Below are 26075 nucleotides of genomic sequence, written 5' to 3' on the forward strand. Positions count from 1 at the left end.
ATTGATAACTTTAAATAATGTTAATGAACTCATTATAAAGATATTCTAGAACAGAAATAATAAATGGCTAATAACAATACTGATCCCTAGGTACAGCAAAATTGATATTGGGGTAATCATGAAAACAAATTTCCAACAAATTCTAATGACACTCATAAGCAATTTCCAGCTTTTATGCTTGATTTAGATTTAAGATAACAAAAAAGTATTCAACAATCATAGGCACAGAGATTAGTAACTTGTTCTATTATAAAATGTCACCAGTTATTTGCTAATTGAGTGGAAGTCTAATCTAAATCAACAGGAATGGTAATAACCAATAAAATTCTAGGTGAATGAAAGAATGAAATCTGTTACGATCTCAGGTATGGTTGTTAATTAAGCATTCTGATTGTTTCCTATACCATACATAATTTACAGGTTTTCAAAAATTATATTAATACCTAGAGCTGAATGAACATAAGTTGAAGATGTCAGAGTACTCATACACGAACCTCACTTGGTACAATAAGTCTCCCAAATGTCAAGAGGTCCCCAAGTTTAATGAACTTTTCTTAGCCCTATCCTACAACTTCTGTAGCTTTTCAAAATGATTTCCCTACTACCTCTCCAACATCTGTTAACCCTGTCTTCCATCATCTGGTAAATGTATATATTTCCCTAAAGAAATACACTCTTATTTGTAATTATTCTCTTGGCACTACTTTTTCAGTTATGTGAGTCCCAAATAACTAATTTTTACCATTTCCTCGCATTTTCCAACTCCCACCAATCCTAGCTCTCCTAAACTTAAAATTAAGACAGAATTCTGATCATGTCATTGTTCTGATTAAAGACTTCTAAGTGATCTTTAACATAAACATGATATCCAGAGACTGTCAGTAGGGAAATTCCTGTTTCTTGGTCCAAAATTAAGAGACAAATTGTTTTGTTTAAACTTAAGTTGAATTTCCACAATCTAGACATGCTTAAATATTTATCTCTCAAACATTTTTTTTAAATATAGAAAGTAATGATTGATTGCATACATTAACAATAAACTTCATCAACTCGAGTGTGCTAATCTTGTACTTCTTAGCTAACTTTTTTCTGCTTTGCCTGTTTCATTCATGATGAACTTCAGGTGCCTGACATGAAGTAACTTTGCTTCAAGTGTACTGTCCAGGAAAGAAACTACAATGTGTATTTCTGACCATGTTTTTAAATCATGCAATAAAATTTCCAATTGATGTTAGATTTGCCTTATAATATTTAAATAACACTGAAAGCTGAATAAGTGTTATGTATTTCAATAAAGCAATTTGAACTCTCAACCAAGTTAGAAAATACACTTATAACAATCACCAATAGTATATGCATTATTCTTATTATGTTAGTTCATGATAGGCTCTGCTATGGCTAGGTTGACAATTACCCTCTAGGAAAGACAACTGAAAAACAGGAAGAAAAATATGATCCCTGTTCTACTAAGGAATTTTACTTTTCTGAGAACTAGATAAATGAGATCCAGATCTTAAAATAATTTTCCACTCCCTTTAACATGACATTTGTCAAATTTTCCATTACCAGATATTTTTATACTAATGCTGCAGTGTAAAGACAGTTACTTTTCTCCACTGTGCTGCTACCACCAATTTGGTGGCTATTAATAGCTGGAAGATTAACTTCTTTTCCCCTGAGAGGCAGCAGGGGTATATAGAAGATAGAAAACTATATCGAGGATAGAGAGCTGAATTGGGAGTCAGGAGACTTGGATTCTATTTCTGGCTTCAGCAGCAACTCACTGAGTGACCTTGGGCAACTCATTTAAGCACTGTGGGCATTAATACCCCCTACAAAAAGGGGATACTACCTTCATGTACAGGGAATTTTCTAGGATTAGATAGTATTTATAAAATATTTAGGGTTCAGAAAAAGGCTCTAGAAATGTAAATATGCCTCAACTGTTAGCTTTACTACTTTCACAGAGAAAGTTGTAATTTACTTTCCAGTATTTTCTATCAATACCTAATGCACAGCTATCATTAAAAGAACACATTTCAAAACAATGTCTCACTTTCAGTTTATCAGATACCCAGTTTATCAAGGCTGATGATAAATTGTAATACAAATGAAAAATATTGTTAAAGCATGTACATCTAAGTGTTCTTTGAAAATGTAGGCTTCATAACAATATTTTAAAACTTAAAACACAATGGAACATGTCAAGAGATAAAGATTATCCAGAGTCACTATTTTTCTAGTATCTAGGGAGGGATGATCCCTGGAGTGGCATTGGGCAAATTCCCATGATGGCGGGCCACTTTTCCCCTACTGCTTGTAAAAAACATGGAAATGGGGGTCTTCCATAAAACACTGAAGAAATAGCCACTTGTTCTCTGGGATAATCTGAATATACACCTGACATCATATTTTGATATAATCAGACTAACAGTTTGTCTGTGAAATCAATAGCAATGTTATAATGATATATCTCTAGCCATAATTCTGCTCTCCTGGAAGGATATGATAACTTGAAGGAGAAATGTGGAGATGTGGTAGTTAATATAGATTCACACACCATTGTTTTCCTGAGCCTAGAAGAAGCTACAAACACAGAGCACATGCAAAACACAAATCCAGAGGGTTCTTTTCTATTTATCCTTTCAATTATTAGATAGATACAATAATAAGAAGGGGGCAGAAAACAGATGGTCAGTTCAGGACTAGTTAGGCTGACAAGTTGCTCAGAAAGGTTCAGGAGATAACCTGAGCAAAAACAAGATTTAAAGATTTAAATACAAACTCAACAGTCACTCTACTGTAACTACAAAGAGACTGTGTCTCCATTTAATCCATGAAAAGTAAAAGAACACAATAAGCTTATTGTTAATGTATGCAATCATTATTTTCTATATTTAAAAAAATGTTTGAGAGGTAAATATTTAAGCATGTCTAGATAGTGGAAATTCAACTTAAGTTTAAACAAAACACAGATTCCAGTTTGAATATAATTTCCAGAATATATAAATATAATTTTATAACAAACAATCATTCTCCTTTAGCTAGTTAGGAGATAAAGTACATTAAATGGGTATAGCAAACTGGAGTGTTGGGTTAGGAGCATTGTACATTTTAACGGGCTTTCAGAAACATTGAGTATGCTAGCTCTATGTCTATAAAAGAGATTTGCTGTACTTTTCCATTAGAGGATGTACAGTAACTTTCCAGAAGACAAGGCTTGGGGCAGTTGTAGTTTCCCCTGATTCAGCCTGGGAAAATACTATCTAACTAGATTCTGTGATTCTTGGGCCTACAGAGTGGAAATGATAAAGAAGGAACCTGGAGGCAGATTATAATTCCTTTAAAAAGCTTCATGAAATGAGAAAAGGAATCATGTGGTTACAGACTTTTAGAACAAGGGACTCTAATAGATGATGATAGTCAATAAAGTACCTCAGTAATGTGGGTGTCACACAGGAGAGGATAGAAAATTAAAATGCATTGTTAGAAGGTAGGCTCTTAAAAAGTGGGATAAAATGATTAGTAGCCACTTGGGAGGATAGCAAGTCTTCTCTCCTGGGCCTTTCATCTAAAAAAACAGCCCACTAAATCATATATATGAATATAGAAGGTAGTGGGTAGCAATGTTTCTTATGGTCTAGAAAAAGCAGTTTTGGAAATTTAACTCTCTAACACATTGGAGGTATATTGCATTTCTACTGACCTGAAATGATTATGATCCATGGCATATAAGTGAATATGTTGAAAATCATTTCTCGATAATAACAATAACCATACTGTCAAGACATTTAGAAGAAGTCACTACTACTAATTTCAATCTAGGAACAATGTTTATTTTAATTATGAAAGAAAAAGAAGTTTTAGTCAGCTGTGGTACAAGAGAAACAACTAAGAGGATTGCATCGGCATAAAAAGATTTCATTGTTTGTTCATCCACCCAGTATTAAGCACCTGCCATGTTCCAGACCTTTGCTCAGTTTTGAGAATCTAGCAGGAAATAAGACATTTAAGAACTTACATTTTGCGGGGAAGAAGGCAGAAAAATAAATTATCTTAATTAATTAAGATAATCATGACAAATAAGTTGGGAAGACAATAAAAGAGAAATGGAATAGAGAATGATGGGAGATAGGAGAGGTATTAATTAGATGGCAGGGGAAGGCGATTCTAAAGGTGAGATGTGTGATCTGAGACTTGAATGACTGTGGAGGAGCCAGTCCTATGAAGATCTGGGGAAAGAAGCAGAGGAAATAGCAAGAGCAAAGACCCGACGGCAACAATAAATTTGTTGAGCTCAAGGAAAAGAAAGAAGGCTAATGTGATTGAAGTGTAGTGAGTCAGAGAGAGAAGAGAAATAAGAAGAGACTAGAGAGATCAAAAGGGGCCAGCCTGTGTTAGGGTTTATGAAGATAAAGGTCTGAATTTATTCCAAGTGCAAAGGGATATCTGTGGAAGATTATTTTAAACATAGATATGATGTGATCCGATTTATGTTTTAAAAAAAGACTGCCTTGCTTACGGTGTGGAGAACAGAATATAAGTGAGTAAGAGAGGAAACAGAAATCAGTAACACAGTTATTGCTATAGCTTAGGCAAAACATAATGAGGGGGCGCCTGGGTGGCACAGCAGTTAAGCGTCTGCCTTCTCTCTGTCGAATAAATAAAATCTTAAAAAAAAAAAAAAAAACCAAAAAACACATAATGAGAACCTGGACTAGACTGGTAGAAGTAGTGATTGACGCAGGAAGGGTGTTATAATCAAATAACCAGATTAAAATTATATAAAGTAGATTCAAAACATTTTCAATGACATACATGGGTATGATTAGCTGCCCAACAACCAGGACCAAAGATAAGGTGTTCACACAAAGCAGTAGTATTTTGTATAATTTAATCAACAGAAATTGACAACTTTCAGTGAAATCATGAACCATTTCTACATGAGCAATTACAGAAAAGTACAAAAGGTCCTAAATGTCATTTCCTCAAATCTGGCATTCTCTTGTTACTGACATTCCCCTTTCTGCAGCCCACTCATTCCATTTGAGGTCCTGTCGTCTGCTGAGGAGCTCTGACCCAAGTAAATGCAGGTGTCTTGGAATCCTGTCCTCTGCTGAGGAGCTTGGACCCAAGCAAATGCAGGTGTCTTGGAATCTGCTTCCTTCCCTGTCTAGTTTGCATGTTCATGGACTTGAGGCAGCAGATACTCTCTGGGGTTTGAGTATACAGTTACTTATTCAGAGATGATGGCTGTTATCATCATGCTTGGGTAGTGGTGAAAAGGGAAGAAGGGGAGAGAGGCTTAGTAGGAAATGGTTCTAGAAAAGGGTGGCAGAAAGAGAATTACTGAAAATGGACTTCGGCCCCTAGGAATTTTTTTTTAATTTATTTTTTATTTTTAAAAATTTTTTCCAGCTTCATTGAGATATTATTGACATATGACATTGTATATATGTAGTATATATACAATGTATATAAGGCATATAAAGTGATGATACATGTTTATCATTGTGAAATGATTATCACAATAAGCTTAGTTAGCACATCCATCACCTCACATTCATTATTTTAATTTTTATTTTATTACGTTATGTTAGTCACCATACAGTACTTCATTAGTTTTTGATGTAATGTTCCATGATTCATTGTTTGCATATAGCACCCAGTGCTCCATGCAATATGTGCCCTCCTTACTACCCATTACCGGGCTAACCCATCTCCCCACCTCCCTCCCCTCTGAAACCCTCGGTTTGTTTCCCGGAGTCCACAGTCTCTCATGGTTCACTGCCCCCTCTATTCCCCCCCTTCATTTTTCCCTTCCTTCTCCTTATGTCCTCCATGCTATTCCTTATGTTTCACATGTAAGTGAAACCATATGATAATTGTCTTTCTCTGCTTATTTCACTTAGCATGGACTTCGGCTCCTAGGAATTTGTGTGAAGGGAGGGAAAGATTTAAGTTAATGGAATGATATAGAAAGAGCACCCTCTTTTAGGTCAGGCACTCTACTTTCTCTACAAATTCATCTCTAGACACCCTCAAGCCAGTGACACAGATTTATCTTCAGTTCTAGGCACAGACATTCTATGATTTCAGATATAAAGACTGGCTATTCCACTCCCAATACCTTGTTAATTGTTACATTCACTTCCTTAAAAAGGAGCCATTGTCTTTTAATACATATTTAGTGAAGCTTCAAAATGCAAAATGTGGTCCTGTAATGAATGCATTCTGATCATATAACATATGATATACATGCTATCAGAACCTTCTCTTTTTGATGGGGAGGAAGACAGAGAGGAACTGAATACTTAGAAGAATTTCTCACTGGGAGAACCAGGTACTTGGTTGGCTTTGCCTTATACGTATTGCTTTAGAAACATCCATAGTATAAGAAGGGATGTGAAGGTTAACTTTGCAAAAGACAATCACTTGTAACCAAGATAGTAACTCGAGGAGAGAGATCTAGCTTCCCTTCCAGATGTCCTTTAAAACACCATATAATATAATAAAAATAGGAGGAAATTTTTCCTAATATTGGTAATAAGGGAAGAATATCATCTGCACACAAGGACATTAGGGGACTTTAGGGAGGATACTATATAGCTAGAACTGGAATAAAGGAAGGCTTGGGGAAGAATAACATAAAAATATGCCCCCACTTCATTGTTCAGTGCTGTCCCTGCGACTTAAGTAAAAGACACTGGCAGAATGTTACTAGAGCCCCTTAACTTAGGAATAGGGATGAGGGAGTAGGTGAAGTAAAAGAAGAAAGGGTTAGACAAGGCTATGGGATACAGTTAAATGGTAATATCTGAATACTAGTGGTAGCACTAAGAGGCCCCCAATCCAGTCCTGGCCCAGCTGTCTCAGTATTGAAAGGAACACTGAACAGAAAGTGCCCAACCCTGTGGGTCTTGCTCCCAGCATTGGTGGCCACACCACATATGGATAAGAATCTCTTGAGCAAAAACTCAAAGTTTCTAGCTTGAACTATCGATGGCTCTGGTTCCCGATCTGTACTCTTGGGTTGTTAGATCCATGAAAAGGAATGCATTTGCCCCTTCCCCCATTTCTGGACCTTAATTTCTACTGATTATCAGCAAGTTATAGTAAGTGTAGAGGGAACTTCATTGGACCAGTAAAACGATGATGTAAAGGAATGGCAGAACTGGCATAAAACTCAGGCCTTCTGATAATCCAGATGCATGTTCTTCACCCTCACACAAGACTGAATCCCCACCATAGGGAGAATTAAGTCAATTAGGATAATGGAAAAATAAAACATGAGACATTCACAATTTCATTGTTACTTAAAGTCATGTTTTATAGATTATCTGATGATATGGAAAAATATTCATTAAATTAAGTAGTATATAAATTCTACATACAGCATGATCCCAATTTTGAAAACAAATTAAAAGCTCACCCAAAACAAAGCAAAGCATACACATACAGATTCTGTAAGCAAAAAAGGGGGGAAGTCACAGAAAATAGAGAAGGAAATATGGCATAATCTATTAAAATATTAGCATAGATCATGACTGGAAAAATTTGGAGTGATCTTATTTTCTCCTTTAAGCATTTGACCATTTTTTATAATAAATATATACTGCTTCTTTAAAATTATAAATAACAAATATATTTTTTTAGAGAAGAGCAATGTAAGGAATGGGACAGAAGTGAATAAAATCCCAGCTCTCTCAAGCCTCAGAAAGTCTCTGGAATTGGAGGCAAGAGGTTGTCTCTGAATGTATAGGGTGAAGCCAAACCAGAACTGATTGAAAGTGTGCATAAGGAAGTCGGACCATGCAATAACCCCTTGCCCCAGCACTACCACCTGTACTGACAGGTGACTGTTCCTTTGCCACCCTGTTAGAAGACATGAGTTACTCTCTAAACAGATTGAGACTTGCGGCCAACATGCGCAGGGTTTTTTAAAAATAATTTCTCAATAATGAATGCATACAGATTTTTCTCTTACTTCTCTAATACACTGGTGTCGGGCTTATACATCTCCTAAACATGAAATCAGAGTTCTTTATAGATAAACTGTAACAATAAAAAGATGTTAGTATTGACATTTTTAGGAGCCCCCAACTGACTTTTTCTGGAGATCACTATAAAGCAAAGCTGAGAGACCTAACAATGTGTACAGAATATAACCAGGGTCACCAGATATTTGAGGATATGTCTTTCAACATGATAGGACATAGAACCAAATACAGGGGAAAAAAGTGAAAGGAAATAGACAAATGTAGAAATAGAAAAGTATATTAGAATAACCATAATTAATATCTTCAGAGAGATGAAAATTATGACATTCATCAAATAGAAACAAAGTGCTATGGAAAGAAATGCTGAATTACTAAAAGGAGCTCTTAGAAATTTAAAATTTGAGAGGGAGAAAAAACTCAAAAGAAAGGCTGTATTATAAAGTTGAGGACATCTCCCAGAAAGAACAAGCAAACCAAAAGAGATAAGTACTAGAAGGCAGATAAAAGAATCAGAGGATAAATCCAGGAGATCCAACATCAGATTAGTTAAGTGTTCAAAGACAGAACAGAAAGTAGGGAAAAAAAAATATATTCGGAGGTATATGTATATGCATAAATACAAATAGGAACATTTTTCAGAGTGAAAAGATAAAGATTTTTCAGGGAGAAAGGCCCAGACTATTTAGTATAATGAGGTAAAAAGACCAACACCAAAGCACATCATTGTGACATTTCAAAAAACTAAGGATAAAGGGAAAATCCCAAAATCTTCCTGGGAGGAAAAAGTCACACACCAAGTATGGAGAATAAAAATGGCATGTCAGTTAACAGCAGGACTGGAATCTAGAAATCAGTGGAGCAATGTCTTCACAGGTCTCAGAAAAATTATTTCCAACCTAGAATTCTATACCTAATCAAATAACAAGAAAATATATTGCCAAACATGCACTATCTGAAAAAAGTTTACTTCCTGTGCACCCACTGGAAGAATCGACTGGAGGATGTATTTTTGCAAAATAAGGGAGAACAAGAAAGAGGATGGGAATAAAAGCAAATACTACACACGGAAACCATAAAGCAGTACAAAAAAGAATTTACGTATTTTTTAGCATAACAGGAAACAATATTTTCTTGAAAACACTATAGACATTTACTTTTAAAAAGCTGAGATGGGGTAGGGGAGGAAATGTATATATCATGTAAAGGTATTAAATCCTTATTGTCCAAAATAAAAAATAAACATGATAAATTGGAAAAATGTAAGCAAATAGGAATTAGCAGTATAAATTTGGAATTTGGAAGTTAAAAGGAAAAACCAGAAGACACAGTTAAAAGCAGAGTAAGAATTGGGAATGGGCAGAAAAAAGGCAAGGATATTTCCACAAATATGACAGTACCTGTTAGCTTTCTCAACTATGGACGCATATTACTTTTATAAATATATAAACTGAATTTTAAAAGCAGGTGGAGAGAGGAGAGAAAGAAGAGGGAGGGGTAGACACACACACACACACACACGCACACACACATACATCTAAGAGCTTTTAAGGAAAATAAAGTAATTAGACTTTGGGGCTAGAAAGGAAAAAGTAGACCAAAACATGTATCTTGCTTGCTCTGGGAAAGTTTTACTCAAAATCTGTGGACTCTGAGTCTACCAAAGTCTAGCCAAAGCGATGAAGCTTTAAATTCAAAAGTCTAACTGAAACATGAAAGCAAATAACATGAATGGAATGAGCAAATGGAAGAGCAAATGAATGTTCTAGGCCTAGGGAAGGCAGAAGAGATCTTTTCTTTACTTAGCCCACTCTCTATTACAGACTTACAACCCACCTCACTCCCTACTTCTTGTTTTCCCTAGCATATAACAAAAAACAAGGGAGAATGATTACCTACCTGGTAAAATTTAAAGAGGGCTAATAAAAATGTGAATCAATCATCAGAAATAAATCATTCGATACGGTGAGAAATGGGTAAAATAGATTTAAAGTCATGAGTTCCAGAACGAAGGAAAATTCCTTTTCCTCAGGGAACAGGTAAACTGCCTGTGAAATCTGAATGGCAGAATGTGTAATTTTGATATACCCAAAGAATAATAGCAGAAATAAAAATAATGTTTAGCATAGCAAAATCTCTAAGAAATAAAAGAGAGACTTTGTATAAGGACATGGATTTAATCAATTTGTTTTCAGATATTTTAAGTATCCTCAAGATCTCCAGCTTTGGTTATTACAGTTGTGATACCTATCTTTACTTTCACATTTAGATTTCATATGACAACAAGCTATATTTTAATTTCTTTATGCGTCTGTTGAGAAATACTCAGATGATTAAACAGAGAGGATCATTTAAGGATCATTTTAAGGATCAGCAAATTTTTTAGACTATTTTCAACTTTACTGGAGTATATAAAATTCTAAAGAACAGTCTGGGAACTACCTGGAGAGGAATTGTTCACTGAAAAATAACTTTGGTATTGCTTTACTTAGAAAGGTCAAATACAATTATCCTGAAATTCAAGATGATCTTTTTAGGCTTTTTATATTAATGAAGTAATAATATAATGCACCTGATTGCTGTTTTTAGAGTCACAAAGCTTTTCTTAAAAGTAAAGTTTAACAAAAATACATATACAATGCTAAAGACTAACTGATAATCTCCTAGTTTAGGAAAGAGGGTAGGTGGTAGACGTTATATGATTGAATAATATAACTTTTCAAAATAATTATGTGCCACAATTCAAAACAGAATTTTAAAAGTAATGAGACAGGGCTACTGAAAGATATAGAAGAGCTTCTCTTCTAAACCCTACAATAAGTTTTGTTTAATGAATCCAATCCTAGTCTTTGTAACACTTATCCATTAATAGTTTACGAAACATCTTAAAATATTTATATGATGCTTTAAGGCATCTTATATACAACTGAAAATGTGCATTTCAGGATAAAGTGGTTAGTGTTCTATTCATCTGTTCCTGCATTATGGCTAGAGATTCCCGCTTCAAAAAGTTTGTTTACTGTAAGTCCATAGAGAGACTTAAAAAGGAAGTCAGACAAAAACATTTTGTTGAGACTGCCAAGTTTTAGAAGCCTTTCAAAAGACTTCTAAGTATTAAAACTACTTTTAAAATGAACTCCAAATGTAAGCACTGAAGTTGTGGATTAGATAGAAAAAAATACGATTTTCATCTGTGATTGTCCAGATTCTAACACAATATCACCAGGATTACAATTTACTTACTTTAATATTTGTGTAGTTTGTATAGCATTACACAGAATAAAGTATGCTATTAATATAGGCCACGGCTTAAAAATCAAAATAAAAACAGTGAGAATCAGTATGAAATTAGAATGATTTGCCTGCCCCACTAAATTACATTTGCTAAATGGTTAAAAGAAATTATGAATAAATATCTGATCTCTGGTTAAGTGGTTAATGAAGAAGTAAACAAAATTCAGATACTAGTTAATCTGCCACTTGCTATCTCGCCCCCAAACTTTTGGGATTTTAAGGAATATGATCAACTATAGCAGTGTAATAAAAGCAATAAGCTGGATATTTTGATTTTGTTAATGAAATATATAGGATAGTCTCATGAAAAAGTATATACAAAAGACATTAGAGAACTGAATAGCTATACTTAAAGAGAAACATCTAAAAGTGTATTTATTAGCTGTACTGTTGAGCTTTATGTCCACCTGTGAGCACCATCTAGTCTGCTTCATTATTTCTATCTTTCAAATATTTCATTTGTCCCAGAAGCCTATCCACAGATTTGGTTGAGGAATCTGAAACATTTCTAGTAGAAAGCAGAAACAGAGTTCTTCATATCTATCTTTCTTAAAAGTAGTTTAAGAAATGTCAGCACGCTTTTACTTAAAATTTTTTAAAATAATATTTATGGGGCGCTTGGGTGGCTCAGTTTGTTAAGCATCCGACTCTTAATTTCAGCTAAGGTCATGATCTCAGGGTTGTGATATTGAGCCCCACATTGGGATCTATGCTCAGCATGGAGTCTGCTCAGGATTCTCTCTCTTCCTCTACCTCTCCCCGTGCTCACGTGCTCTTTCTCTAAAACAAATAACAAATATGCCATGTCTTACCTGATCCTGCTAACATGCCAGTTATATTTAAGATAATTATGTATTACATGTTATATAATATTATATGTTAATAATAGCTTAATAATTAGCATACAGTAATTATATAATAATATATAAACATAAACTATAATAATATATTATAATTACATATTACATAATACCCTGGTACATTAGCAGATCAGGAAAGAAGAAATAAGTGAGCTAAATCTTCATCAATCAGAATGAGAAGATGATAAAATCTAAACATAGATGAATCAATAAAATAGCAGTACAAGCATACTGTTTAGAAATATTAGGTAAATTGTAGAAGTTTGTTGTAAGTCATCCAGTATGAGTTTCAGTGGACAATAGAAGAAAAACAGATATGCCAATTTTCCTAAAGGTAGTTTTAAGACTGTTGGTATATTTTTATTTTTTTAAAGATTTGTTTACTTTGAGAGAGAGAGAGTGTGTGTGTGCTCTCGAGCAGGGGGTAGGGCTAGAGAGAGATTTTCAAGCAGACTCCCCGCTGAGTGTGGAGCCTAATGGAAGGCTAGATCCCAGGACCCTGAGATCATGACTTGAGTCCAAAGAGCTGGCCACTCAACTGACTGAGGCACCCAACTGCCCCAGTATATTTTTACTTTTAAATGTTTTTTTATTATTATTTTTTATTATAAGAAATGCCCTTAAATCAACGAATTATTAATGAAAAGTCACGTCTGAATAATTTTAAACCAAATGCCTATTACAGAGGAAAAGGAATTTAAAACTTACACATTTCCTAGTAGCAAAAAATGAAAGAACCAAGTAATATAAATCCTTATCTACTTTAATTGTGATATTCCTATGTCACTGAAATCATGTAGTTTAGCAATCTGTATTTTTTAGATATTCCCACTCTAACATGGTGATCCTAATTCCCAATTAACTACAGAGCACCAGGAAAGTCATAATTGGGATCATCTCACACAAAGAACCAGGATTAAGTATTAGATTATCTTATGTTTATTTAAACTTATTTTATAATTGTTATTCACAGCAAGAAAGTCACATGCTCAAAGTCATAATATAAATCACATTTGTTGTTGACAGAACTGAAGTCTCTTACTGAAGTCAGGTAAAGAAACCAAGTAATACAAAGTAATAACATATATAGTTATAATGAAGACTTAAAAATAAAAAATTGCCTTCACAGATCCAAAAATAAGAATAGAGCCAATATACAATTTCATCCCCCCAAAAATGAGATTCTATCTTTTGACTACTACCATCAGAAAAACAACATTAAGTGTGAATGAAATATGGGTATTTTTATAATTTAAAATTGGATTAACATAAAAATTAAAAATCACCAAGAATAAAAGAAAAAAAAATACCATACATGGCAAAGGCTTTAGAACTCTTGTAGATGTATATGTGTTTGTCTGTGTAGATATAGGTGTGTGTGTGGTTGGTTATCTATCTGTCTATCAAGAAAGAATTCTTAAAAGATAAGAAAAAGAGAAAAATAAAGCAAAGGAAATGAACATGTAGCTAATTCAGAATGAACTACAATTGGACAAAAGCGCATTAAAAAATGCTCTTGTTCATTATCCATATATAGCGTAGAGTCTATAGTCATCATAGTTTCGGAGAATAATTTGACAATGCATATCAAACACTTTGAAAATGCACATACCCTTTGATCCAGCTATTCTACCTTTTAGGGGTTTAGCCTAAGGAAATAATTAAGACAAATTGTGAAATACACACACATAGAGAGATGTTTAGTGGAGTGTTGTTTATAACAGCAAAAAAATGAAAACAAACTAAATATTCATTAGTAGGGGATTAGGTAAATATACAAGTATTAAAAATGACTTAATTTCATATTTGATAGGAAAACGTATGTATAACAAGTGGTTCAGTGAGGAAAAAGCTGGTATCAATTGTATAATGGATCTCGATATGTTTTTATTTTATTTTTTTTTAAGATTTTATTTATTTATTTGATAGAGAGAGAGGCAGCCAGAGAGAGAAGGAACACAAGCAGGGGGAGTGGGAGAGGAAGAAGCAGGCTCCCAGCGGAGGAGCCTGATGTGGGGCCGGATCCCAGGACTCTGGGATCACGCCCTGGGCCGAAGGCAGACGCTTAACGACTGAGCCACCCAGGCGCCCCCTTCGATATATGTTTTTAAAAACAAACTGTATATGTATGCTTCGAAAAAATGTCCAACAACTATCAGAACAAAAAATTAATAGAAGCTAATGAAAGACATCTTATTTCCTTTGGCTGGACTTTTTTCAAATTAAAAATAAATGAGCATTTAATGCTAAGATAATAAAAAGGCTAAAATATTAGTGAAAGGAATAATAAATTTGAAAATGAATTACTGAAAACACAGTTTCTGACTGCCAATGAAGTTACAGTTTGTTGGGGAGAGGGAAGGTGAGGTGTGGTAATTACTGTAACAGTGAAATACAAAAAAACAGTGGAAATGCAAGGGTATGTGCCAGCCAAGGAGAGAGGACTCAGTAAAAGGAAGGTTTATAAAGAAGGTAATTTCTGAATTGGACTCTCAATGAGGATAAGGATTTTAGTAGGCTAGAATGTGGGATGGAGCAAGAGGAAGCAGCATTCAAGAGTGAGGGAAAAGCTTGGAAACTGTAGAGGCAAGAAACAGAAACATGTTTAAGAAGAGGTTGGGACACCAAATGCTGCGGAAAAGTGAGTCTGAAGCTTGATATTGGACTGGGGAAGCCTTTGAAGGCTCTCCTAAGTAAGGGGTCTGCACTTTATTAGGAAGATAATTTTCGTGTGAAGAGTAGATTGTAGAAGAGAGAAATAAGAGAAATAGAAACTAGTTTAGATATTACTATAATTATTCATTTCTTACATCAAATTTTCTCAAAGTGTTTTAAAATAAATTGAATTAAGAAACATCATTCTATTCCCTGTCTTTAGTTGTTTTAAATAAATCTCTAAAACACAACTATGAACTGGCAATTTCATGTGGTTTCTTAGGTACAAGGGAGTCTATATTTATTTTTTAGCTTTTTGAAATATTCCACAGATGGTTCCTTTAAATAAAGGGACTAGATAATCTATCACTAATGAGTTAAAAATCCCTCTCTTAAAAAATGGGCAGGCCTTCTGGGGTCATCCTTTGATGTGCTATATCAGGTGTCCTGAATGATTTTACCCAGAGGAACTAATTTATCAAAAGCTTAAGACCGCAAACGTTAAAAGATTTACAGAGCTGTACGTTAGTGTAAAAAGCAGAATGCAGTATTTAGCAAACATGAGTCACAGGCTGCAAAGCAGGGTTCATGACAGGGAGACATTGATGAATGGGATTAGATCTAATTGAGGCTTGGTACAAAATGATGGCAAGGATTTTTCTTTTGCTAGCACTCATGTTAATATGTACGTGAGGAGGTATTTTGGGAAACTGCAAAATTAAAATTAGTTGGCAAAGTTCTAAAGTGAAATCAAATATTAATATATGCATTTCAATAAACACTTCTAGGCTACAAATGATTGATACAATTACTGTACTAATCATAAATCTGGATTCTTTTTAACAGCCTTATGACTCATGGAATTCAGTTGCAAATGATACAAGTGAATGAATTTTAAACTATTTAAAAGATATGTAATCTTAAGGTACTACTGATCAACCAAATAATAAACATTTTATAATACATTCAGATGACACTACTGTGGTTACTCTAGTATTAATGCTTATACAGATAATTTTTAGCTATTTACAAATATTACAAAGAGAGAATACATTTTCCCACGTATTAAAAAATCACCATAGTCCTTTAAATTAATCCAACATGCTGAGTGATAAACCACCCATAACCTTTTATACTTCTCTCTGTAGGAAACAGCAGATACGATGCTTCCATTCAGTCTCATTTTCTTTGTATTCATGCTTATTTAAGATGGGGGAAAAACAATGCAAAGAACCTTTTAATTTATAGTAATATTTGCAGTTACAGATGAGTAACTGAACACTGTTTTGTTTACAAGGAGAATAAGGGCCAAATCAAATGTATTTAGGGCTATAAACATGACTTTCATTGTTTATCAGTAATAGTTAAATTTTATTGCCAAATGGGAAAATATATAGAAGATTTAGTTTATAATATTTTTGCTGCTTCATATTTTTTATATGAGGAATTCATATAGACACACCTATTTTTTAAATGACATTTCCTTCTATTCAAGTAATTTTAGGGGAAACCTAAATTTACATTGGAACTATATTCAATCATAGTATCTCTACAACACGTGAGACATTGGTTCTACTAGTATCTTTTCTTTTATTGTACTTTAAGATAAAAACCACTAACATGAGGTGCAAAATTTAAGAAAAGTAAAGGTTAGAGACAGAAATATTACTAAATGTGAGTTTCCAGATGGATAATGAGGAAATCTTGACTTTTCATTTAATGTCAGAAATTTTATCAGTTCCATAAATAAACCTTGCTGCCAGCACCCCCATCCTGCATGGCACTCAGTGAATGTACTTTCTGTTTTCCAGACCTAAAATAGGTGCATGTTTTACTCCAAGTAAACAGACATTTAGTTGGGAAGCAAAGATTTCAAGTCAAATAACTATCTATTTCAAAATCAAGTACTGACATTGGTAAAGTACTAAAATGAACAAAATTTAAAAAGTTACTTCTTAAGAAACAATACAGGCTTATTAATATGAGAAAAATTAAAACAATCCATATAACAAAAATATAAAATCTATTTAGTGATTTAATAACAAATGTACAAAATATATATAAAGTTCTAAAGCTTTGCTGAGAAACATATAAGAAAATATGAATATGGAGAGAAAAACTATTCTAGAGTGAAAAGATCTGAGAGTGAAAAAATGTGAAGACAAAATTTATAATTCTTTAAAAAGATTTTATTTCCTTGGAATTGAAAAAATTGTGCTAACATTCATTTTTTAGTCAGGAACAGCCAAGAATATTTTAAAGACAAAGAATAACATGGGGTACCTGGCTGATTCAGCTGGTAGAGTGTGACTCTTGATCTCAGGGTTGTGAGTTCAAGCCCCACATTGGGCATGGAGCCTACTTCAAACAAAATAACCCCCAAAAATAATGAAGGGGGACTAGCACTGCTATATATCAAAAGATACTACCAAGTATCAGCTATGATAATAATAGCTACTAGGTCTATGACAAACAAATAAGCTAAAGAATAGGATAGAAATCCAATAAATAGAATTATTTGACTAATTACTGTATTTAAAACAAAAGATGGACTGTCAATGTGTTACACAAGAATGTCAGGCTCTTTGAAAAAATTCTGATTCTTGCATGTTTTCTCATATCAAAATAAATTAGGAGAAAACAAAAGTAAAAAAAAAATTAAAAACTTACAGATAAAAAGGGCTTTTGAGGAATTATTCCAAAGGCAGAGGAAAAAAATGAAGCTATTGTATGATATAGAGTTTATAAATTTCAGTATTAAAAAGAATATCTCAAAGCTAAGAGTAAATGATAAGCGTGAAGAAGAGATTTGCAACATGTATCTTAGAAGAAAGAGTTAATATCCCTTGATGATCTCATCCAGTCCTATGGCTTTAAATATCATTTAAATGTTAACAGCTCTCAAGTTTATATTTTAGTTTAGACTTTTCTTCTAAACTCCAGATTCTTATATCCAACTGCTTACATGATATCTCCACTTGGATGTATCTTAGACAAATTTAAAATGCCCCAATTGAACTTTTAGTTTTCTGCCATCTCCACCCTACAAGTCTTCCCTACGTGAAGGAAGTCTACCTGAAATCTTCCCCATCTCTTTTAAGGTGATTTGATTCTTTCAGTTGCTAAATTCAAAAATCTTGAGAGTCATCCTTGACTTTTTCTTTCCCTCACATCCCAAACCCAATTGGTGATGAAATCCTGCTAGTTCTACCTTCAAAACATATTACAATCTGACTACTTCTCACCAACTCCATTGCTACCAACCTGGTCTGAGCCACCACCATCTTTTACCTGGGTTATTGCAGTAGTCTCCTGTTTCCACCCTTGGCAATACTATGATCTACTCTCAACACGTCAGCCAGAAGGATCTTTTGAAAACATGATGGAGATATGTTACTTCTTTCCTCAGATCATGCCATAGTTCCTGATTTGTTCAGAGTTAAAGTCTAAGTCCTTATAATGACCTCTAAGGCTTTACTTGATCTGTCTTCCTCCCCTTGATCTTTGTGATCTCATCACTGTCTACTTTTTTTCCCTTTCCTTTTGCACCAATTATATGTCCTTCTAGCCATTCATGAATATGCCAGTCTGCATTAGGGATCTGCATTACTTGTTCTACCTGAAAATGAGTCTTCTCTCATGAATCCATGTGGCTAACTTCGTGAACTTCTTCACATTTTATCAGTGAAGCCTACCCTGACCATGCTATTTAAAGGAGCAACCTCTTTCCTGCCCCATTCCTGAACTCCTCTATTTCTTTGCCCACAGCATGTACCACCTTCTAAGATTCTGTTTAATTAAATTATATTTATTGTCTTCCTGCACTTAGAATGTGAACTCCAGGAGGGTAAAAAGGTTTGTTTTGTACTTTGATGTATCCTTAGCATCAGATAAGTATCTGGCACATAGTGGAAGTTTAATATTGTTGAATGAATAAATATCTGTATCCTAAGCTTTTGTAAATATGTGACAATTTTTACAAAAGAGGACTACGCCAGAAAAATGTTCAAATGATGACTAGGTAATTCACAGAAAAGAAAATAGACCCTTAAATAGATGAAAAAAATTCAATTATACTAGTGAACAAAGGAAAAATGGAAAGAAGGTAATACTTATGACTGAAATTAGCAAAGTATCAATAAATAACTAGCACAGACAAAAGAGGGAGAGAATCCCAGATTTAAAAAGATTTAACAGATTTATCAACCAGTGACAAGGTATGGGCCTTGTTTGCATGCTGATGGAAGAACTTAAAAAGAAATCATTTATGAGACAGTGGGGGAAATTTAAACACTGATTAAGTAGATATTTAATGACATTAGATATGAAAAGGACATTAAGTTTTCTACAAGAGACACTAAGATGTAAATGGAAGAAATATATGCTGAGATTTCCTTCAAAGTAATACATTATAGATATAGATGGGGTACAGAAAAGCAGATGGGGTTCTCAAGACTAGCCATAAGATAATTCTTAAAGTAAGGTGAGGGGTTCATGGAGTTCATTACATACAGTATTCTTTGTACTTCTATGTATGTTTGAAAATAATTTTCTAAAAATTAAAAATTGAAGACTGTTTAACACCAAAGCTGGTTAAGACTAAAAGGAGAAAGGAGCTCGTCTTCTCACACTGATGATGGGAGTTAAAACTGGTATACTCACATGGGGGAAGGAGGTGGAAGAAGTTACTAAGCAATATATATTATAAACTTTAAAAGAATGTGCTTATTGCTTGAGTTAGAAATTTTACTTCTAGGAATTTAGGGGTAATCAGACATGAGCACCAAGATAAATATACATACTTCCTTACTGCAATACCATTTATAATAACAAAAATTTATTATACAATCTAAGTGCCTAACAATAGAGTACAAATTAATCTCATCAGACTTTTAAAAGCACAGTGTGTATGCATTTTAAATATAAAGACTGCTGCTGAACTAATAAAAACTCTTTAAAGGTCTAGCACCAGAAAAACAAAACAACAAACAAGCAAAATAACTGAATTCAAAACTCAAATACCACACAGCATTTAGTATTTTTGAAATTTAACCACAACAAAAAAGAAATTTAACAACAAAACCATGTATTACTTGTTTATGAGAGTATAGGAAAAAAGTCAGTGACACACATGTAAAGCTTAGATGAATGAGACACATTTGACTCATGTTTTGCTTAAGTTGAATCTCTTCAATTTTACTTAAATATTTGTTAAGACTACTACCGATAATATAATTTCAGCAATATATGCTATCTGGGTATCGCTTCATATCTTTAGAAATACAAACATAAGTTTCACTATTTATGCTTTTTTAATGAATTACTTCAGTATTCTAAGACTAAGAAAAATAAATATTTTAAATGGACTCACTTTATAGCCTACGCCCCTTCCCTGTTACTCATTTTTAACTTCCTATTCACAGTGAATACAACATTCATAATTCATGGAATAAATAAGACATACCAAACAAATAGTTAATCTGAAATCATGTGAACAAAATATTAAACAAAACATAATAAAAACAAAACTCACCTTCTGATACACTTTCAAAAGGAAATACGTATTTATAAAATGTAACCTGACTTCAACAGTTTTTCCTTTTAAAAGTGTTACGAAAAGGAATTAGGAGCCAAATAAATGTTTTACTGTTGACAAGTATGGTATGAAATTACATTGTAAGTGAAATACGGATTTTTAAATAAGTAATAATGACCATCAGGTGGTATTTCTAGACCTTGGTGTTAAAACCCTATTTCCTCTCCAACATCTTGAATAGATTATAAAGAAAAAAATCAAGGCCCAAAAGGTATGAGAGAATCTGAAAATATCTTAAGTTTTCTTTTCAAAGATCTCAACTAGGTTAGTTTTAATGACAATTCTGCTTTATTAAAGAAAAAGAAGATGTAACTATGTATCTCCAACTTCCCAGTCATTTTAATGTAAAAATACAATACAGGGAACTTAATAATAGAGGGCTAGGTAATTCAGACCAATCTCTACTGAAGGCAACAAAAAAGTCTGGGTGAAATATAAAAAACATATGCTTGAAGGCACAGAGGAGCTAATGAGATTGTGAAGAATTACAGGCAAATATCAAGAGAAAGTTGGGAAGCTCTGGAAGGTAATCTCTCCATTTACAGCTATTTTCCCCGTGAGGTTTTTTGCTGATCCTGAAGGAGGTGGCAGAAAAGCTTAATGACATTGTTGAGAATTTGGTAGAACTGGGGTGCTGGAACTGGAAGTTAGGGACCACTAACCAAAGTTCTTCATAAACCCTCCTTGCTTTGAGTTAGATCCTTAACAGCTTACATTCTAGAGGGTAAAACAGGGGTAGGCAGGCCCTAGCAGAAGCTGCAGTGTAGTTTCAAATGATCCCAATCCCTAAAATGATTGTGCATTGTTAATGCCACCAGGAGCCTAGAAGAAGCAAATGTAAATCTTCTCTGAAGGAAGACATTATTATCAGAAGTCTTAAAGTATTTCTATAAACAATTCTGCAAATACATGTCTGATGCACAAAAATTAGTATGCCTTCAAGAAAATGAGACAACGTGAAAGAAGACCAGCAGAACTTTACATCAAAAACTAGCGATGTACTGTATGGTGACTGACATAATAAAAAAATATTATTAAAAAAAGAAAAAAAAGAAAACCAGCAGAAAGAAATAACAGAAACAGATGCAGAGGGTTCCAGACCTGGGAATTCTCAGACACAGTCTTTAAAATAATTACACCCATTGTGTTCAGTGAGAACTTTTGCCAAGAAATGGAAACTATAAAAAACAATCAAATAGAAATTCTAGAACTGAAATATAACTGAAGTTAATAACTTGATGGATTTAAGAAACATTTGACATAGCTGCAAAGAGAAAGTAAACTACAGAATGTGTGAAATTTCCAGAGAGACAAAAAATAAAGAAAAGAAGGAGAGAGTAAAAAAAGTCACAGATAGGACAAGGAGAAAGAACCGTGTAATATAACTGGAGTCCCAGAGGTAGAGGACAGAACAGAAGTAGCAGAAGCAATATTTAAAGATATAATGGTTAAGAACTTCACAAAACTAATGAAAGATAATCCAGACACAAATTCTGAAAGTTCTATGAACCCAAGTAAGAGAAGTAAAAATAAAATTATATAGGTACAACATACCAAAACTACTAAAACTCAAAGACAAAGAGAAAATATTTTAGGAAGTCATAGGTCCATTTACACTCAAGGAAGCAACACTTAGAATGACAGCTGACTTCAACAACAATAAGGACACATAAGATAAAAATAATATCTTCAAATTGCCAAAGAAAAGAAAATATTAAACTGTAATTCTATACCCAGCAAAAAAGTCTTCAAGAAAGAAGTAAAATAAATACAGCTTCAGACATATAAAAACTAAGAAAATCCATTATCAGCATATCTACTGTAAAGGAAATGCAAAAAGATTTTTTAGATGAAAAAAATTATCTTGGATGGAGATGCAGAGATGCCGAAAAAATGGAGAACAAAAAAAGTAAATGTGAATATTCACTATATAGACAATAAAAAAACACATTTTATGAGTTTAATATATAGAGAAAAATAAAATATAACAGTGGTATGTCAGGGGAAGGGTTAACCCATGTTAAGAATTTTAAGCTTCTAGCATTGTCTGAGGGTGAAAGTAACATAGTTACTTTGATCAACAGACTTTGATAAAGCAAGGATTCATAATGTTACCCTAAGGGTAACTACTAAAAGAATATAAAGACAGTGTATAGACTTCTAAGCTCAGATGTGAAAAAATGGAATATTAAATATCACTCTGTCACTTCAAAGCAAAGTTCAAAAGAAAAATAATTTGGAATAAGCAGGACAATTAGAAAGCAAATCACAAGACAGTAGATTCAAAACCGAATATCAATACATTCATCAAATAGAAAAAGAAAGAATACTTTATAAGATAAAGACTGATTAACAGAACAAAAAGCAAAATCCAATTATGTGATGTTTCTGAGACACCTCTGAAATAAATAAGATTATAGATTTAAAGTGAAGGAATCAGAAAAAAGATGAACCATGAAAATACAGGCCAAAGAAAAGTGGCGTAGCTATATTAACATTAAAATAAACTTAAGGTTAAGAAAAATGACTGGATTAAGTACATTTTATTTAAAAAGATGTAAGAATTCTGAAATATGCAGATGTAATAATATAATTTCAATGTATGAAAACCAAAAATTGACAGAACTACAGAGAGAAATATCCTCTAAAACATGTCCATGTCCTAGCCTCTGGAACCTGTGAATATGTTACATTACATGGCAAAAAGGATTCTGCAGATGTAATTGAGGTTATGGAATTTAAACAAGGGAGATTATCCTACATTACCCAGTGGGCCCAATCTAATCAAATGAACCCTAAAAAGCAGAGACTTTTCTCTAATTGTAGGCAGGAGAAACGAAGCAGAAGGGAAGATGAGAGAGATTCGAAGCATGAGAATGAACTGTCTTGCCTTTGTTGACTAGGAGATGAAATGATGAAGAGGGCAATGTGCCAGGGAATATGGGAGACCTCTAAACACTGAGAATGACCCCTGGCCAACAACCAACAAGAAAACAGGGACCTCAGCCCTACAGCTGCATAGAATTCTGCTAACAACCAGAATGAGCCTAGAAGCACATTCTTCCCCCAGAACCTCCAAACAAGAGATCCAGCTGGCTGACACCTTGATTGGCCTTGTGAAATTTTAAGTGGAGTAACTAGTTGAGCCTGCTGTAATTCTGACCTACAGAACCCTGAGATAATAAATCAGTGTGATTTTAAGTTGATATGTTTACGTTAATTTGTTAGCGTGGCGATTGAAAACTGATGCAGAACAGAAAAATCCAATGTAAAAGAGGGAATTTTTAATAGGTCTCTTTAGTATATGATAGAACATGAATTTAAAAAAAAAAGACTAAGAATAAGATTTGAAGAACACAACCAATTTGGCCTGACTTATATAGAATATTGCAATAAATGACTACAAAATATACATTATTTATAAGCACACTTGAAACATTTACACCAGCCTACTATATGCTGGGAATAAGGTGAGTCTACAATCTTTAAGGATTAAAATCAGACCAGGTATTTTCTCTGAATACAATTCAATTAAGCTATAAATAAACAAAAAAATAGAATGGAATTTGCCATAGCTTTTTGATATTAAGAATAAATAAAAACTAAAATCAAAACTAACAGTTTTATGAAATAATTCTTATTGGATGCCTACATGACACTTTAAAGTATGATTCTCATTTTAACTGTTTCTCCAAACCTGAATTCAAATGCAAATTTGCTCAATCTGGAAGTGTAATTTTATATAAAAACTGATTAAAAAAAAAAAGAAATGCTCCATGGGTCGAAGAAGAAATTACAACAGAAATCAGAAAATAATTTGAACTGAATAATAATCTAAAATATTATGTATCAAAACTTGTGAAATGAAGCTAAAGCTGTGTTTAGAGGGAAACCTATGCACATTATTGCATAAATTAGAAAAATCAGGTGAAAGCTAATGAACAAACATCTTTATCAGTTAAACGAAAACAGCAGCATAAACCTAGTAAAAGTAGATGGAAAGAAATAATAGAAGTAAAGATAAAAACAGATACAATTAAATAGAAAACAATATCCACAATGAAACAGGAAACATCCAAAAGGAAAATGCAACAAAGCAAATATTTGATTGACAGTTGACAAGGGATCATAGTAAAAGAAATAAAACAAATACACAAATATACAGATACTTGCCTCATCTTTCTCTTAAAATCTACTGATGCAGCATCGGTGATAGAAAAAAGCAATAGCTGCTAACATCAGAAACTGAATAATTTTTGGAAGTTGGAAATTACATGGATTGGATCAATGGAAAAGCCAGAAGAGAAAAGTCAGGACCCCAGCTATTATATACATGAGAAATGCTTTTCTCAAATCTGTAAACTCAGAAAAAAAAGAATGGGAATAGACTTATGAGGTAATTACCAATGATAATCAGTTTAACTGATCAACAGATTGATTGTGATGTTGTATGGTAAATTAAAAACTCGCTAAACAAAATGGAGACCTCCTAGTATCAGCATTGGAAACAAAAGTAGAGTAAGCCTTGGGAAGATCCAGACTTCTAGACAGACAGAAAAGTTTGGAGGTGAAGGAGTAGAGCAGGAGGCAGTTTTAACCAGAAGTAAAACTCTAAAGCACAACAAACACCATCAAGTCAAATGAGTAAAGACATCAGAGAAGATGAAACAATGTCACTACTAATATGAGAGCTGCAAATTTAAAAAGAATATATACTAGTTCAGTGTTGCTGCTATTATTTGGGTTAAGGTAAAGCTGAGAGAGGGATCTCATAAACATTTGTCATAAAGAAAATTTTGGACTTTGACAGATTAATTTTTAAAAATTTTTTTGTTCTATATTCTAATAAATCAGTCTCTAGGAATCTGATATACATGCACAAAAATGTGAATATAGAAGCATGCTTTCTGATGCCCTATTCACCAATAAAGCAATGGTTAAATAAAGTATGGTACATCTGTTGTCTGGATTCTCACAAATATTAAAAAAAAAATAAGGTAGATTTTTCATGTACGTACCCTAACAATAAACTAAATAAACTAACAACAAATAAAAAAAAGCTGTACATCAATATATATATAATATGCATGAAACCTAATGAAAAGCTAGAGTTAGATTATGTAATTATGTAATACAAATATTACACACACACACACACACACATACACACACTGCAAAGATAACCAAACTACTAAATTAATTTATTTCTGAGACAGGACACAAGACTGGGTTCTGGGGAAAGTTGAAGAAGGCATTCTACTTCTACATGTAATTCTATACTGTCTGAGTTTATTTTAACCAACATTGTATGTTAGTTTTGCAATTAAAATGTCCCATGCACACTTCTATGACAGGAGAGATAACAAGTGATATGGCAACAAAATATAGTTTATTCTACACTGTTAGCTGATTTTAAGAACAGATTATTATTATGTATTACAGAATATAGTATTCTTAATTCTAATCTTTTTTTTTTTTTAAATTTTATTTATTTATTTGACAGAGAGAGAGACAGCGAGAGAGGGGACACAAGCAGGGGGAGTGGGAGGGGGAGAAGCAGGCTTCCTGCTGAGCAGGGAGCCTGATGCGGGGCTCCATCCCAGAATGCTGGGATCATGACCTGAGCCAAAGGCTGATGCCCAACGACTGAGCCACTCAGGCACCCCGTTAATT

General features: G+C 33.5%; 1 protein-coding gene across 1 annotated transcript in view; it reads right to left on the reverse strand.

Annotated features, from left to right (window-relative positions):
- Positions 1–26075, reverse strand: part of KIF18A (kinesin family member 18A) — an 81119-nt gene that overhangs the window by 9776 nt on the left and 45268 nt on the right. The window lies entirely within an intron of this gene.

The sequence above is a fragment of the Ursus maritimus genome, unplaced genomic scaffold (genome assembly GCF_017311325.1).
Source record: "Ursus maritimus isolate PB19 unplaced genomic scaffold, ASM1731132v1 scaffold_23, whole genome shotgun sequence".
NCBI classification, from domain to species: domain Eukaryota; kingdom Metazoa; phylum Chordata; class Mammalia; order Carnivora; family Ursidae; genus Ursus; species Ursus maritimus.